Below are 12,456 nucleotides of genomic sequence, written 5' to 3'. Positions count from 1 at the left end.
AAAGCTATGAACCACACACAAATGCGACAATTTTTTAAGATTTCATATTCAAGTCTATTCGAAACATTTGACAAAAGCTGAAGTCTGTTAGTTCGATCCACCTATTTGAGCTGGAGCAAGTCGAGATGCTCAACGTACCTGGCCGGAAACTTCCGACTCCCGACGAGCTCTAGAATATAGTATGAAGTTGACAACAAGATTCTATAAAGACTCCATTTCAACATATTCCTGTTTCGCAGATTAGAGTCCAGGCCCAAAAACGAGTAGGAGGGGGGTGGGATCTAGTGGGGAAAGTGCCCCCACTCCCTCCCCCCCCCGCCCCACCAAAAAAACATTTTAGCAGAAGATTCTACATTTTTAAGTACATCAATTTCCAAATATAGCAGTTAATTGAGGAAACCATGAGTGTGGAAAACCGCAAAAAATTCTAGAAAGTACTAGGTTAGTGTAGTTTCGGATACTTTTCAGTTGCTTACGTAACAGCTTCTCCACGTGGGCGTGCTTGCACTCTGACCGGTAGCAGTCTAGTCAGGTAAAGACGCCCATTCACAAGCTGACAGCGACTCTAGCCAACAACATATTCGATACTATTCGTGAGGTGAGTCACGGGTAAATAGAGAACATTGCAGGCAGTTGAGTAAGGGAAGATAGAAATAGAAAAACTCGCCTCTAAAAAAAATAAAAAAAAAAACAACAACAACAACATAAAGACTGACTTCCCGAATATATGCGGAAATGACTAAGTTAACAGACGTTTCTTCATTTACACGCACGCACAGCCATAGTCTGCAGATCCTTGTTCGCAACGCAACGGCAGAGCCCAGTGAAATACTAAAATGCTGAGTCCATACAGAGATTGTATTTTGCGTAAATTGTAAAGCAAGCAAAGCAGAGCTCCGCGTTCTGGGCCAATGGCGACTGCTGTGTCACCCCCTGCCAATGGCGTCATTCGGATGCGGCATGAAGGGGCCTAGTGTCAGCACACCGCTCTCCCAGCCGTTGCCGGCTTCCTGGAACTTGGAGCCACTACTTCTTAATCAAGGAGCTCCTCAATAGACATAGCGAGGCCAAGTGTACCCCTTTTCTGTCCTCACAACAAGAAAAGACAGTACCAGCAATCGAACCCAGGTCCTTTACGTACCAGACAGACTCTCTGACTACTGAGATAAGGAGGCGGATTTGCATTACCTATAAAATTGTCAAATTTGTAAGAATTTGTCGCTGTTACAGGTTTTTAATTAACTACATGATGCATATTCTTCCCAGATTTTAACACATATGATTTCAAATGCTATATTTCTCTTACTTCTCCCAGTTACAGTTTCTCATACATTTTGCGAATTTACTGATTCAAACAAATAACTGTTATTATATATTTTACTGTCATTGTTGCCAGAATCGTACTCATCTATGGCACATTAAACAGGGGGGGGGGGGGGGGTGAGGATAGGGGAAATGAATGGAAGGTAATATTTGGAGAGGGAGTAGGTGGGCGTAAAAGAGAGATGGAAACTGTTACGCCACCAGATCTCAACTCTGGATCCGACAGTTTGCTCCGTTGCTCCGTGGTGCGGAAGGGCTAAAATCGGCGCGCTAATGCGGTGTAAGCGTTACCTACTCGGCTACTGCTCATGCAGTGTAAACAGTGAGAGTTCATAATAGTATTTGCTGTACTTCCATAGACTCTGCCACATCGTTAAAACTTGTGCTACGCTGCGATGGCTACCATCGACGGTGACGATCGCAGCCACCCTGCTCTACAAACTTCTCCTAACCAGCCACACGGTGTTGCAGTGTGGATTTGATGCACTTTATGCACCCATCATTAAAGTGATTAGCGACGCAGTCATCGCCTTCTACAACGCAGACACACACCAACCTGTTCCACCTGTCGATGCTCGTACAACAAGAGACCTGGAGCCCATGCTGTAACGTCAACAGTACTATGTACGGAAAGGAAGACACGACGTCCAACGAGACAAAATGCAGAATGTGATACATGTCGACGCTACCAAAGAAAGAACCATCACCCACCAACATGTACGTTGTACTGCTAACTTACCGCAACTACCGAAAACAGACATTTCATTTTACTTGTTCAAAGCAAACAGAAACATAGGCAGGCTCCATCTGGGTTTCACAAAGGAAAAGAGAAATTTGAAATCCTTCTACAGTTAGTTCCTGACATACAGCTAAATTTCACTCGTAATAATTATATGATAGTTAATTTCACAGACTGACTAAAGCATACGACAGCGTCGTCTTGTTAGTCTTAGGGAATAATGGAAGAAATTTCAGATTCCAGAACTACTCGAACGTGACACTATAAGCTTCCTGAGCAACAGGAAGACAATCATTTTGCGACATGGAACTACAATAGGACCCAGAGGAACTACCACAGGGCTCCCGGAGGGATCATTCTTTCTCCTTGGCTCCCTTATTATTCAAACCCTACACTGCAGACCCTCGTGAAGACCTTGTCAGGAATATCCAAATATTACAATATGCAGACGACATCTGCAGCTATTCCGAATGCAGTACTCTTCAGTCCTCTAGACTGAAAATGCATACCGTTCTCATACGTCTACGTGAATGGTGTATAGAAAGTGGCCACGAAGTCACTGATAGCAATGCTATTTTAATGATCTTTACTCGCCACAGGATTCCACTTCCTCAAACAGTGTAACTGTTACAGAATAAGTTTCCATTTTCGAAAATAACACAATATTTTGGGATGATTATCGATCATAAACTAAGAAGGGCTCATCATATCCAACATATGATGTGGAAAGGCATGCAATTTCATCATAATTACGGCTGGAGTACTGTGGGGCTCTGATCAGTGGATGGCGATGACTTTATACCTGTCTCTACTAAGGACACACTAACTATGGACACACTTGCGACGGATCAGTGTCCGACAGCACGCTCAAAAGATTCGACACGATGTAGTACAAAGCGCTACGTATAGCCACTGAGTCATTCATGTCAACTCCAACGAACGCATTACTGGTTGAAGCGCATGAACCACCGGTTGAGCTGCAGCGAATATTCCTTTGTAAGAAATGCCTTCTTCCTCTCTTTCTCGACGAATATGGGCCCCTTGATGAAAAAATCAGGCAATTAAAATCCTACCGTGTGAGCGGACAAGCAACCTCTACCCATCGCGGCTGAACATATGGAGATGCAGGTGGAAAAATCCTTTTATACCGCATTAACAACAGGTCATAAGACACGTCGACTATGCAGATTGATGCCAGGAAAAGTTTAAGGTTTCAAAACCTGGCCCCAACTAAGGCAACGGCAACGTAGTTTCTGTCTCGCTATCAGCATACATGCGTGATGTATACTGATGGGTCCAAGTCTACTCACGGCGCTGGTAGTGCCTATTGGGTATCCCGAAGCAAACGGCAAGCCCTATACAGATTTGATCCATACTCCACTATTACGACAGCAGAGCTGATTGCCATTTTGGATGGCCCGCTATTCGCACAGACAACCACCGCAGCCACAACAGTCATAATATCCGATTGTATGTCAGCCGTACAGCTGATTACAATTCATCATAATAGTTTTATCAACCCCATGATTGCAGCAATTGTCGACGTTGTGTTTCGGGTGCAACGGAACTAAGGCAACTTCGTAATGGTATGATCGAAGGCATCTCTACGCAGTAATTCATCCCAAGATATAGCGAGATATAATAAGATGTAAACACCAAGGAGCTTAACGACAATTATAGAACTGCTGAAATTTAATCATTCGAATTTCAACAAGCACTTCTATTGACTGAATGTTTGCAGAGAGGAGGAAGTCCGAACCACATACTCCTACAATGTCCTCGAAACTCGTATCACATCGACGTCTCGGGCATTTTTTCATCAGTTCCCAAGCAACCTCCAAACCTTTAAAGCATCTATCGATATAGCAACGTATAAAATAAGAGTTCGTCAACAGCGCCAACATCCATACATAGTTCCCTGCATTGCTAATCTAATGCTCTTGATAATTAGAATCCCAGGAGAAGATCGAAGCATAATTAACTGACTGTATTCCCACGTGCTACTCAGAGGGGTGTAGAACACTCAGCCTATAAATATATATCAGTATGGTCCGGCTACATGTATGTGTCTGAATACTGGTGTATCTATACATGTGACTGTAATACTCAAATCTGGTTTTGTATACTGTTCTCAAGTTCTGTCTAGATGGTACTTGCAGACCTGCAAAAGGATTTAGTTATCAGTACTGAGCTTATGTGTTATAGGACATAATAAAAAACAATTTTAGTTAATTTATATACGTAGTCATTAGTACGGGTTGAATTGGGAATACCCTAAATGTGTACCAACGTCGTTTTACCATTTTTTTTATTGTGATACCAGTAGATATTTAAAGCATACTACGTCTGTGTATTCTGTGTTACATTTTCGCCTTGTTTATTCGTTTTAGTATACTGTGGACGTAGAAGATTTTGTGCAATATCGGAATCTGACTTTCCTTAAGCCTAAGTATCATCGTACCAGGATACATCTTAAAATATTCGCAGTGATGAGATGGCATTGTGGGCTCGTACCGAAATTCTATAAACTAAAAAAAAAAAAAAAAAATCCTCTGGACCCGCACCTGTTGGAATCCACAGGCAACAGAGTCAAACGGCTCGTCAGCTGTGATTGCTAGGCTTTGCCTATACAACAGAACTCATGCACTTCTAACACGCGGCTAATGCTGAAATTGCGGAAGAGCTTACGGAAATATGTCAGATTCGCCGGCTTCCACTCAGTGTCAGCTAAGATTCACATGGTTCAAATGGCTCTGAGCACTATGGGACTTAACATCTGAGGTCATCAGTCACCTAGAGCTTAGAACTGCTTAAACCTAACTAACCTAAGGACATCACACACACTCATGCCCGAGGCAGGATTCGAAACTGCGACCGTAGCGGTCGCGCGGTTCCAGACTGAAGCACCTAGAACCGCTCGGCCATACCGACCGACCGTCAGTTAAGAAATAGCCATAAAGCATTAAAAAGCTGCGTATCGAACATCACCAAATCTTTAAATTGATGATATTAGTTTAAGGCTGCGCTTATATGTCATTTGGATAGCTGAAGAGTGAAGCAATGTTACTTGCACGTGAATTCTTGTACGTCCTCTAAGCAGCTGTGTTTGAAATTAGCTTGATCTGCTACAACTTTTTTTTTTGTTTTCACATTTCTGACGATCAGTGGTCTAAATAAAATAAATGATGACTACTATTGTAATCGTACTCTGGACACAGCGCATATTAAACCTTGAATTCGGATTAATTTCTCCCGTCCTTAAACTTTGTGTCTAATTTGCTTATATCAACATTCTGTGAAAGCTAAAATCGAACACATGCTATGTAAAGTCTTTTGGTGAACTGAATATGTCGCTAATGTCTCCTGTGGTCACACAAAAATATAAACATATAAGAGGCAGTCAAATGAAAACGAGACAGACAGAAAAGAACAAGTAAACTGTTTATTATTTAAAAAGTAATTGCCATAAATGTTCATACATGCATCCCACTATGAAATAAGATGGTCAATGTCTCCATGGAAAAGTACTTGCGGTTGCCTATAGAACCATGTTTTTACCCAGGCGTATACCTCTTCTTCCGAAACAAATCATCGGCCACGAATGTCTTTCTTGAGGGCTCCAAAAATATGGAAATCGCATGGAAAGAGATCGGGACAATGTACAAGGGCTTCCCAGACAAACTTCTTCCTGCACGTATGTTGCCAAGGTTGTTTCTAGTATCTACATCTACATCTACATAGTTACTCCGCAAGCCACCGTAATGCGCGTCTCGGAGGGTACCCTGTACCAGTACTTGTCATTTCCCCTCCTGTTCCAAGCGCAAATATAGCGAGGGAAAACTGATTGTCTGTACGCCTCGGTGTGAGGCGTAATTTCTCGTATCTGATCTTCGTGGTGCTTACACGCGATGTATGTTGGCGGGAGCAGAATCGTTCGGCAGTCAGCTTCAAATGCCGGTTCTACAAATTTACTCGGTACTGTTGCCCGAAAAGTACGCCGCCTTCCCTCCAGGGATTCCCATTTGAGTTTCTGAAGCATCTCCATATAACTTAACTTTGGTTCGAACCAACCGATAACAAATCTAACAGCCCTCTTCTGAATTGGTTTGATGTTTTCAGTCAATTCGACCTGGTACGGACCCCAAACACTCGAGCAGTACTCAAGAACAGGTCGCACCAGCGTGCTGTATGCGGTCTCCTTTAAGGTGAACCACTCTTACCAAAAATTCTCCCAATAAACCGAAGTCGACCATTTGCCTTCTCTACCACAGTTTTCACATGTTCTTTCCACATCATATCGCTTTTGCAACGTTATGCCCAAATATTTAAACGACTTGACTGTGTCAAGCTGGACGCTAGTAGTACTGTATCCGAACATTACAGGTTTGTTCTTCCTACTCACCCGCATTAACTTATATTTTTCGACATTTGTTGCTAGCTGCCATTCATCACACCAACTATAAATTTTGTCTAAGTCGTCTTGTATCTTCCTACAGTTACTCAACTTTGACACCTTACTGTACACCAAGACATCAGCAAACAACCGGAGACTGCTGCCCACCCTGTCCGCCAAACCATTTATGTATATAGAGAACAACAGCGGTCCTATCACACTTCCCGATGAACACTCGCCGTCGAGGACAACATGCTGGGTTCTATTATTTAAGAAGTCTTCGACCCACTCACATATCTGTGAACTTATGGCACATGCTCGCACCCTCGTTAACAGTCTACAATGGAGCATCCTTTTCAAATGCTTTCCGGAAATCTAGAAATATCGAATCTGCCTGTTGCCGTTCATCCATAGTTATCAGTATATCATGTGAGAAAAGGGCAAGATGAGTTTCGCACGAGCGATGCTTTCTAAAACCATGCTGATTCGAGGACATAAGCTACTTAGCCTCAAGAAAGTTTGTTATATTCGAACTGAGAATGTGTTCAAGGATTTTGCAGCAAACAGAAGTTAGGGATATTGGTCTGTAATTTTGCGGGTCCGTTCTTTACCTTTCATATATAATGGCGTAACCCGAGATTTTTTCCAGACGCTTGGGACTTGGTGGTGGGCGAGAGAATCACGATAAATGAATGCTAGGTAAGGGGCAAATGCCGTAGAATACTCTTTGTAATATACTGCAGAAGTTTCGCTGGGAAGCCATTACACATTATCATACAGTCCAGATGTCTGCCCAAGCGATTTCCATATTTTTGGAGACCTGAAAAAAGATATTCGTGCCCGTCGATTTGTTTCGAAGGAAGAAGTTCACACATGTGTACAATCGTGGTTCCGTAGGCAACCGCAAACATTTGTCTCACAGTGGGATAAATGTATTATCAATTACGGCCATTACTTTCGAAATAATAAATAGTTAACGTACTTTTTTCCAGTTATCTCTTTTTCATTCGACTACCCCAATACGTGGCTGCGAGTGTGATACGCATACTAGTTAATGTGGTGCAAAGAAATGTTTACCCATTCACATAGACTGTTTGTTTGAAACAGATACTTTATGAAACACTATTAGCCAGTTTCGATCTATATTCATTGTCAAGCGAACAGATAAATGAAGAAACATCTTCATAACAGGTTCACATATCAATGTGCAGCACATATGAGGTTAGCATCGCTCGACGGTAAGTGGATACAATCTCGAAACAGATATCAGGTAACCACATATACCCAGTTGTTCGCAGTGCTTATCACACGTACATGTGGGAAAAACCATTCGACGCAGCCAAACATCGAAGCAGATCAGCAGCACTAAACATTTGTCTATTAGACCCAAAAAAAATGAAGAGAAAGGTTATGTGTTTTCATTGTTGGACTTATCACCGCTACCTTTTTCACTGTGTAGGCCTTGGAACACCTGCATATCAGATGTTGTGTTTGAAAACAAACATTTCCATTGATTCATGGTACCTGATACTGACAGGTATCACAGGAAAAGTAACCGATCGGTCTCTTACATTTAGTCGCGGAGTTCACGTCTCTGTATTAAGGATATTTTATAAAGATGACTACGAAGCTGTTTGTTGTTGGATACGGTGCTTGGGAAGATAAACTGAAGGCAGATATTTATGTCCATAAATCTCATCCAACGACAGTACTGACAATCAAATTGAAGGTATGGAGACCAACGCGTTGATTCCGCTGCGTCAAGTACAGACCAGTTAGTTACAGGGCTAATTCGAAAAAGGATTACAGTTTTCTAATATACAGAAAGGAAAAGGAAACATACAAATTATCCCTTAATTCCGGAATATGCACAAAAAAAAATTTCAGACTGTATTATTCATTCTAGTGATACAAGGATACACACAAAATTACATGAAATCTTTGAAGTTGGAGCGTGCTAAATATGAGTACACTAACGGCCGTCGAGAATGCTTATCGTAGTGTACGCGGCTTCGCACACTGTGTATATCAGTTGGGCTAAATAGTCAACTGATGCTATGAAAACTTCAGTAGCCATCCTCTACAGCTATCTACAGAGAAAAAAAGCGAGTTGATATAGAAGAGAGCCAGTATCGTTAACTCTTTACCGTAGACAAGAGTGTCAGATTCATACCGTGATCCCTGACTACCGTAATGCATTCTGTAGAGCTCCACGCAGTAGCTTAGTGAGAAAAATACTTGGTTATCTAGTATCGGACCATGTTCTCACGACTTTATCCAGAACTTGCTACCTGATAGAACTTAAAACTGTTCAGGATATGTCAGACTGATTTAGTGGGTAACGATGGGACCTTTGTGAGACTGTTGTGAGTGGAAACTAACAACACCGGAAAACTAAAGCGAAATGTAGGAAGTACCGTTGTAGAAACTGTCAGCTGACTATAAACGTAAATATACAGAGTGTGGGCAAAAGTATGGAAACACCTAAAACACAAACACTACTGTGGATAATGTGGTCTAGGGAAGTCATGGCAATCAAAACAGCTTCCGTTCGTCTCTGAAGGGATAAATGAAGTTTCTGTATGGTTTCCCAGAGAATCTGACACCATTCTTCTCGGAAAATGGTGGCAAGTTCAGGTAACGTTGGTGAAGATGGATAGCGATCACGCACACTTCTCTCCAAAGTAGAACACAAAGGTTTAGTAATATTAAGATCGGATGACTGTGGTGACCAGGGCATATGGGACACTTTATCCTCGTGCTCACAAAAGCAGTCCTGGACGATGCGAGTTGTGTGAACGGGAACCCTGTCGTCTTGGAACACAGCATCACCATTGGAGAACGAACATTGTACCATGCAATGGACACGGTCAGCTAAAATGGTCACATAATCCTCACAGAGCACCTGTGGGGCCCATGGAATACCATGACATGGCTGCCCAAATCGTCCCCAAATCCCCGCCATGTTTCACTCTTGGGTCATAAACTCCCCAGAAATAAGAAACAGTGTGAAACAAGACTCATCCAATGAAATGACATTCTCCCATTGCCGCATAGTCCAAGTTTTATGGCTTTAGCACCACGTTTTCCCGTTACGGACATTTGCATATCTGATGATTGGTTTCGGGATTCCAGATTTCCCAGCAATTCCCCGCCTGTGGAGCTCCCTTCGCGTTGTTTAGGTGCTGACAGGAATCGTGACTGCGACATTTAGTTCTGCAGTGACTTTAACAGCTAATCTCTGACAATTCTCCTCAATGACAGTTTGTCACGAACACTCAAAACACACTTTCGTCCGTGTCGTGACTCAGAGGATGACGTTTCGCCGCCTTCCTTGTATGCGGTATAAATCTTCGCTTGGTGCTTGAAACACCCAATACTCGTACTTCGGTTGCCTTGGTTATGGAAGCTCTCACCATACGAGCACCAACTATTTGCCCACGTTCAAGGTCACTTAAGTCCGACGTAATGCATTCACAACTGCATAGAACAGTGTTCTGACCACGAGTGGCATTCTTAACGTATTAAGGGCACTGCACAGGTGTCGTTCATAAGTCAAATACAGCAGCTCAACCTGCAGTCTTTGATGTCATCTGCATTTATGTTCAAGCTTGTATTTTTCGTTGTGTTTCCATATTTTTGTTCAGTTACTGTATATGCGCATAAATGACTCTACCCGTTTCTGTTAGATTTCGACACTATCGATAAAAGCACTGGAAACGGTGTCAACCAAAAATGTTTACGAGTAGCCCTCCGGAGTGACCTAAGGTGAAACAATAACACAAAACTAGTTCTAGGAAAAGCATATGTCTGACTGAGATTCAGTGAAAGAACTGTAAAAAAAAACAATTTTTCCAGAAAGAAGTGGCACAGAAAACATTCGTTCGACCAGTTATTCATTATTGTTGATCAGTCTGAGGAGACAGAGAAGAGATAAAGAACAGGGGAATGTTCCGTCAAGGGTTCATTTAACAAGCACGAGGGCGTTTCGGAAAAGCGCATTAAATTCCACTCATAGGAGCGGCGTTTTGAATCATGTAGAGGATTGCTGTTAAAAATCTGAGGGCGTAGGTACCCAGAAGAGTTAGACAACGTTTTACTTCCTCCCACTTATACGTGTATCTCACCTAGTGACCACGATGGGAAAATCAGTGAAACTGGAGGTGATACGGAGGTTTACAGGCACGATCTGGTGGCGAATGGAACATGGAAGTAGGTAATTTAGGTGGTACCAGAAGTCTCTTCCCAGACACATCATTCGATTGCTTGCGTAGCATAGTTGTGTGTGAATGTGTGTTAAATCTTATGGGACTTAACAGCTAAAGTCATCAGTCCTAAGCTTACACACTACTTAACCTAAATTATCTTAAGGACAAAAACACACACCCTTGCCCGAGGGAGGACTCGAACCTCCGCCGGGACCAGCCGCACAGTCCATGACTGTTTTCCGTGATTTCCCTAAATTACTCCAGGCAAATGCTGGGATGGTTCCTCTGAAAGGTCACGGCCGACGTCCTTCCCCATCCTTCCCTAATCCGAGGAGACCGATGACCACGCTGTCTGGTCGCCTTCCCCAACTGCAGCGCCTGAGACCGCTCGGCTGATCCCGCGCGGCAGCATAGTTGTAAATGCTAATTATAGATGCTTTGTTGCGACGTTGTATAAGGTTTGCTGACATTGATCCATATCTTCAATTTTTTTCTCTAGATACAATCTGCTATACCTCTATGTTTTTCTGTATAATTCGAAATGCTATATTGCGAGTTCTTGCATTCTATGTCTTTCCATATTAGTGGAGAAATTAAGAAATGCTTCTTCATGTATGTAGTGTATGGATAATGGCGGAAAAGAGATGCTTTGGAGGGATGCGGAAAATTCAGGACACGAAGACGACTCATCAACACCATCAAGTATTCAGAAGACCTGGTAGTGCTCGCCAGAAATCAAAGCTAGTGCAACACATGATGAACCTGTTAGTGGAAATTGGAAGGAAATATGGCATGAAAATCATCATCGATAAACCAAAAATGATACTGTTATCGATTATGATGTTTGTTTTGTTGGCTGCCCAACTGCACGGTCATCAGCACCCGTACGAAGTTCCAATTTTTACGCAGTACAATTTTTATACAGTCCAATCTAGCCACTGTCACCAGTGATGATGATGATGATGATGATGATGAAATGATGAACGACACAAACATCCAGTTCCCGGGCACAGAAAATCTTCAACCCTGCCGGGAATCGAACCCGGAGCCCCGTGATCCAGAGGTAGCAACGCAATACTGATATCAAACCGGGAGAAACCTCTGAGGATAACAGTCGATAGTCGACAACTGGAGAGTGTGATGCAGTTAAAGTACTTGGGAATCTTGCTGGTAAAGAATGTCCAATGCAAAAATGAAATTCGAGTAAGAGCCGCATTCAGGAAGAAGACTTATTTGCTCACCAGCAAATTGAGCTTGGAATTAAAGTAGAAACTGGTGAAGTGCTTCATCTGGAGTACTGCAGTGTCCTGAGCAGAGACATGGACCATGAGAAAAATGGAGAAAAAAATCTGGACACGTCTGAAATGCGGTGCTAGAGTAGAATAAAGGAAATATAGTGGACAGATAGTTTAACAAACGACTATGTACTAAGAAGGATAGGAGAGAAGATAATTATTCTGAGTAGTTCTTCAGAGGAAGGACCACTGGATCGGACACATACTTACAAGGGAATGGTCCAATAAGACATGTCGAAACTTACCCTGAAATTTTTTACCCAGGAAGAAGACAACGAAAGAAATCATTATTATCATTAGTGTTCTGCCAAAAGGTAGGTTTCTTTCTCTTATAACCTTCAGCAGACATCTTCTCTTACCAGCCCTTTCCAATACTCTTTCATTACTCACTCTTTCTCTCCATTCTCCTCCACACCCACGTCTCAAATGCTTCTAACCTTTTTTCATTCTCTCATCTCAGCGTCCATGTCTCTGCCCCGTATAGTGCCACACTCAAGA

The sequence above is a fragment of the Schistocerca piceifrons genome, chromosome X, assembly GCF_021461385.2.
Source record: "Schistocerca piceifrons isolate TAMUIC-IGC-003096 chromosome X, iqSchPice1.1, whole genome shotgun sequence".
Taxonomy (NCBI): Eukaryota; Metazoa; Arthropoda; class Insecta; order Orthoptera; family Acrididae; genus Schistocerca; species Schistocerca piceifrons.
The sequence above is the reverse complement of the archived record's forward strand: the minus strand, read 5'-3'. Positions refer to the sequence as shown.